The sequence below is a fragment of the Triticum dicoccoides genome, chromosome 6B (genome assembly GCF_002162155.2).
Source record: "Triticum dicoccoides isolate Atlit2015 ecotype Zavitan chromosome 6B, WEW_v2.0, whole genome shotgun sequence".
Taxonomy (NCBI): domain Eukaryota; kingdom Viridiplantae; phylum Streptophyta; class Magnoliopsida; order Poales; family Poaceae; genus Triticum; species Triticum dicoccoides.
This window is the reverse complement of record NC_041391.1, coordinates 243,584,818-243,591,226: the sequence shown is the minus strand read 5'-3', so window position 1 is coordinate 243,591,226 and position 6,409 is coordinate 243,584,818. Positions and strand designations below refer to the sequence as shown.

At 38.5% G+C, this 6,409-nt stretch overlaps 1 long non-coding RNA gene across 1 annotated transcript; it reads left to right on the top strand.

Annotated features, from left to right (window-relative positions):
• Window positions 1–3,177: 3,177 nt before the first annotated feature.
• Window positions 3,178–6,077, top strand: LOC119321875. The gene is made up of 3 exons (XR_005155257.1): window positions 3,178–3,534; window positions 3,913–4,005; window positions 5,756–6,077. It is a non-coding gene; the product is annotated as an uncharacterized LOC119321875 (long non-coding RNA).
• The last annotated feature ends 332 nt before the right edge of the window (window positions 6,078–6,409 follow it).

Genomic DNA, 6,409 nt, shown 5'->3' with positions numbered 1-6,409 from the left:
TATCTTTGAATTATGTTATGCTATATTATCCAGTTTAGATAGACATCATATATGTGAAATTATGTCATGCTATCCGTTTTAGTTAAACAATATACATGTCAACTATTTCATTCCCTCTTTTTTCCACACTTTCTATTGCATCTATCTCTCATACAATGTCTGTACATTCAACTATGTTTCCTGTTTATCAGCCATTTGAATTGGAGCGGGTGATGCCAGTATCTAGCGGACTAAAAACACGGTCTTCAAATAAAACAGTGCTACCTCTTGGTGGAGATAGCACCCCGGTTGTACATGCACAAGAACCAGCCCTACCACACATAACCCAAACTCACGCAGATTGTACCCCTACTGCGATGGACAGAGAACCAGCTTCACCGAATCTAACCCCAACCCCAGCCTATAGTAACCCAGTTCCTGTTGATACAGCACCATCTCCACCACAGAGCTCCCAAACAAGAGCAGTTAGGAAGGCAGCTCCAGTGCCCAAAGGGCCAGTACTATCATGGCGAACCCCAACTCCACCAGTTAGTACACCTATTCCTGTGGAGGAAGCACAACCAGCTAGTCGTAGTTTAGCATCTATCACATTTGATGTTGTTAAATCGTATGTGCGTATCTTCCCATCTTGGAAATACTATACTGAAGATGAAGGAAAATGCCAGTTGCAGGTGTTTGTCCAGGAGTTATGTGTAAGTAATGTTATTCATGGCAATTACTTTGCTTCGTTCCATACATCCTACCTCCATGATGGTTATAATACAACAAATTTTCCCATTTTCTCTATAGAGAAGAACCGATTTGGAAACTCAGGATCAGGTAACCTGTGCTAATACCTCTGCTATCTTCAAGAATGCTTGGTGGCAGTATCAGAATTACCTAAAGAAAACGTACTTCACCGGCAAAGAAACTCATCAAATTTCCTTACGTTCTCCTGAGACACATTTACTGGACGATGACTGGGAACGCCTTGTTCTGTACTAGTCCCAAACCAAGAATGTGGTAAGGTCTATGAGCTATTTTCTATTTTTAAGTATTATATTCTCGTGTCTTACTGTACTCTGTTAATGTAGAACAAGTGCCTAAACTTGAAGAACAACTGTTCTAATTTAAGATTCAATTACTACCATAGTTCAAAAAAGCGCTAGGCGTTAATTGTGCGTTTTGCCACCGCCTTGCGCTTTACTGACCAAAGCGCATGCTTATGCGCAGTTATGCATAGATTCAGCGTAGTTATGCGCAATGCGTTTTGCCAACGCCTAGAGCCTAGACACGCTTAAGTGCTCCCTTAGGCGCACCTTTTTTAACTATGATTGCTTTGCTCTTGTATCATTGTATTTACTCATACAAATTTATTTTTGAATTGAAGGATCCAATCGAAACTCCAATGGCACAGCAGGTATGTTCACACATGTTTCTTTAACAGGTTTGCTCTTATCAATAGCTCTGTTGATTTCAATTTCAATTGTGTATACAGTTGACTTTCATATCATGCACATTACTAGCATCACAAGAGAGCCAATAGTGTTGTTGTACATCTAGACCCGTGGTACCCATCTGAAATCTTGTTGTGCCGTGTAGTTTCCCATGCTTTGTATTCTTTCACTGCTGCTTTGTCTTGAACTGATATGCTTTGAACCGTGTCTCTATTTTGATTTGGCAAGACAATGCAGTGACCATAGGACATAGATATATGTTTGTTTGATGCTTTTATTATGTACTAGTACTTGGCAATAGAAGACTTGGTAGTTTAATCCTGTCCACCTTACTAATGAACTGGTTCACCGAAATGAGTTTCATATACTAGTACATGCTAAACTTGTTATGTGTCTGCTTGTTTCTTCTTTTAGAACTAGCAGGTGCACCCGCGCATTTGCGCGGCTAGAATAAACTTTTTGTTTTTATATTTGATTTTTGTTTGGTACCTTTGTATTATGGTGTTTACCTTTGCAGGAATATTTATTTTTATTTCTTCTTTATATTTATTTTTTGGTATAGTAATTTGCTCATCCATATTTTTTTTCTTACTTTGTGTATTCCAAGGTATGTATCCTATCAGGCTGATATAAACAGGTGGTTATGATGTACAGGCTCTTATGATTTTCTTAGAGAATGATATAATTTTGTCTATGTAAAATCACACTTAGCATTTCAAATAGAAATGTTGATTCTAACATTCATAGTGCTTCGGAACCAATCTGTGGTTGGATGGCTAAGATGACAGTGGTATCTCAACCCATGAGGGTTCAAATCCTAAACTTAACATTGGTGCTCGCATTATTGCTGAATTTATTTCAAACTTCCGGCGATGTTCGTTCAGTGGCAGGAGACGTTCTCATCGACTGCGAGGCGCCTGTGGTGACTTCGTAAAACCTTAAGATGGTATGCCGACTCAGTCTCTCGAAGATACTCATAGAGGTAGGTTGTGCGTGCGTGCGTTCATAGGAATGAGTATATGCTCGTGTACGTGAGCGACTTTAATTGTACCGTGTTAAAAAACATTTATGGTTCCTCCCTAAGAGTAACAAACATGTTCGCCTGGGTCTTAGTTCATTGGCAGCGGGTCATGTATATTAGATTGTGATGAGATGCCGATGGTGAATGACACGTGTTGGATTTGAAGAAAATGATACACATGGTAAGGAGGTTGATGGAGAAATAGCAAGATGTGAAGAGTGTCGGTAACATAAGTTAGATTTTGATTTATTTTATATTTTGGAAAAATGACTTGCAATATTTTTGTTTCAATCATGTTGATTTTCTTTCCGTGACATCTTCCATTGGAAACCTCCATATTTAAATCTTTTAGCTTCATATGCTCTTTTTCTTTAAATTATCTTTATCTGTTAATTTAGGTTTTGTGCCCATTTTTTTAATTTGCACATACAATATCATTTTTTACCTTTCTCAATCCAAGCTAACAATTTGGTCCACGTGCTTCCCATCCCACCATGTGTACGTGTTTGTTTTTTAGAAGCATGTGTACGTGTCTTTGTTCTATGAGGGGAAAACACATTCCCTTCCCTATCATTTTTTTTTGAACCGCGCAAAAGGAAATCGAGGCTGCTGCCCAAAATCTGAGTGCCCCTGCGGCCCTGCCCATGTATGACCAAACCTAAGCACAAAACGCATACAGGTCCATCTACGGTGAACTCCCCCATTTTCTAAAATAAAAAGAAAAAAAATGTATTATCATCTCAGGCTATCCCCAGCTCCCCACCAGCATCCTTATCCATCCACATGCGTCGTCTTCTCCGATTAGCAGCCGGTGGATGAAGATGTCGCCGCTAGCCATCACCGAACTGATTCTCAAGCCATCCCGACTCCACTTCTCGATTCATTTCTCCAATTTCTCCTCGTCGATGTACTGCGGCAGTTGGCCGTGTGCGCGGAGTGCGTGGACGCGTTTGTCGCGTTCTGAAGGATGTGGCGGAGCGGCCATGGGGAGGAGCAGGGAAACACAAAAGCTGCACTGCTCAACCTCTTCATGGTCGATGGCTTTTTACCAAGAACAATGAACTGAAAGAAGTGCATGTATGAATGCATTTCTAAAATTTATAATATGAACTGCTTGTGATAGTCTTGTAGTTGTATCCATGTATTTTCATCCTATTTGAGTTTTTAATAAACCTTTTGCCAAAATTAATTGGTACATTATTCTGCTCTGCTTTGGTAATTAGATTACCTTCTGTGTGTTCATATGCCACCTTAGGTATTAATTTGGGTATAGGTTTGTTGAGAAGAAGCTCACATGTTGAATTTTCTCAAGTAACTTCTGATCACCTTATCAAGTAACCGAGAAAAAATCTTCTGCTTGCCAGAAATTTTTTAGTGACCTAAGCAATTAATGTGATTAGATACTGGATTTGCTTTGCTGTTAAGTCTAAATATGGGAACCTTGTTTTCGGTCAGAATGGCAGCGCGGGGCAAAGCTAGCGGTATGCAACAGCAGAGAGGCCATTGATTTGCTTATATCCGGTTCTGCTATTAAGTTACTGAAGCAAGGTATGTTCATGTCTATTGTGGTAGTGTCATTTAAATTTTCCAATGTATAGTTTCTTCAAATTGTGAAGTGAATCCTAATGTCTCAAACTCTGGTCTTGTAGTATGTTCTTGTGTATTGTGCTGGCCTCGTACAGATTCAGATAAAATAGCGTGTACATGAACAAAACTACATAAAGTTTTCAATTTATTTGGACTAAGATATTGCTAACACTCACATGCTTAATCTAATAAGTATCATTATCCTCGTCGATGTCACGTACTCCTACTTATCTTGGTTGATACAAATAGTCTGTCGTACTATTTACTTCATCTTCAAGCATTGTATTTTTGGCTTTTGTATAACATGTTTATTGTTCCTGTGGACACCCTTTTCCTATTGTTCTGCCAAATTCGTCTCATTGCATTCATCGTGAGTCATCTGATATCACAACAGATCTCAGTCTCCTTTTATTGCCACTGTGGGGCTCACGTGTTGCTGATGATGATATTTTGTTTTGACGCCCATCTTTGTTTAATGTACTCCCATTACTGTCAATCTGGTTTCTCTTTCACGCGCACCAGTTCACATTGCTCGGTGAAACTTTATTATTCTGTGATTGCATAAATATATATTTTAAAATTTTGACACCTCTAAAATCTGAAGTGTGTATAGTTAAAAAAATCAATCACCTTTTTATCTGGCATGTTCTGCTTCTTCTTTAACATGGTGTTCACTTTATCATCCATCGATTCCTGTGCAACATATGTAAGATGAATTAGTTAAGGAATTCTAAAGATGGTACTTCATATTTTTGAATAAAAAGTTAATGCACCTTTACTTCCTTGGCTTTATCGTTCAAGTAGAGCATCTCAAGCCTATCATCGGGCACAAATGTCTTTTTACTGCATAGTTTTGTGTGTCAAAGGTGAGATTATGTCATTGAACTTGAATCAAAATATAAGTTTTTTCCACATGATTGTTGAATAATCTTTGGTGCTTCTTATGATTTCGCATCCAGTGAGTTCAGCAAGTGAGATGTAGATGTATTAAGCAAGTTTTTCTTCTCTCCACGGGCTTCATTTGTGTTAGTAGTCCAATACCAATTGATTATTGGGATATTATTGATATAACAATTAGATATATCAATTATCTGGAAGTCATAATAACAACTATCAACATACCCGAGCATTGTGTATCTTTTTCTATCCTCCCATGGTAGCAAACTCGCGGCAATTATCCAGAAAAATTTCGAAGTTCCTAATATCATTTACGTGTGTATTGTATGCAAAAAATATTTTAATTTCATTCCACACTAGCCTATATTTTGTAGATTCCACAACCTTAAGTTGCTGAATGCATAAATAGATTTCTCATTGATCTTTGATCTAAACATGTCTATTAGATTCTTCCAGACAGTAGCATGGATTGTTTGACCCTATCAAAACAATAGAATATGGTTAGTAGCTGCTTCTTAACTTGAAAAAATTCCAATTAAATATATAAAAACAGGTCTGCTCATCCATCAGTATCATATCTAGGTTAATAAGCTCATGGGTCGTAGGATTGACTGAATCCCACACTCATTGTGTTCACTTGAATGTTCTAATTCTGTCCGCTTGTAGTTAAGTCACTCAACTTCTTGTATGCGATAGTGTTATGTCCTCAAAATTAATAGGAAATAGTATATCAACTAATAACATAGGATTTATAAAGATTCTAGCCCGAAAAAGTAAGCTTGCTAAATAACAATCACCAAATCTGATGATTCAGGCCAGAAGTGCTTTGGCTGACTTCTTCCAACGTTGATTGGAGCAATTGTGCCTGGCTTTGTTGGGCGACCGGCATGCTTTGGCGTGACTTCATCGGGCGTTGTGTGAAGCGGCTGGGCATGGATTTTCGTGGTAGCTCTGTCAACTTCAATCTGGTCAAGTCATGGTGATTGTTGACTTCTAATTGCTTGGTGTGCGATTGTGCGGCCGACTGTACTTGTTTATATGGGTTGAGGTGGCTGGGTTTGAGATGGCCGAGACGTGTGGAAATCTGATTGTAACCTACTTGGATCCTTTCTTTTTTGGATTTTTCATTCAGGTGAGATCTGAAAGTTGTCCTTATTAGTTTTGGTTTGCATGTACTTGTTCCTGTTTTAGAATTTCATCATGTGAGATACGTATCCTACTTGGATCCTTTCAAAACTCTTCCAAGTTTTATCTCAACAGTAATTGCTTTTTTTAATTGCTTGTAGCATGTACGTGGCCGAGCCTAATCCCCCCTCCCCCCGTTCTTTCCTGTCCTATTGACAGGACATGCAACACTTCCATCCCGTGTTTGTGCTGGACTTTGAGATGTGCACATGTACGTCCGGCAATATTTTAAAGAAATAGTTTTAGTTTATATGCTTCCAACTTTTTATTCGTGCAACTTGTA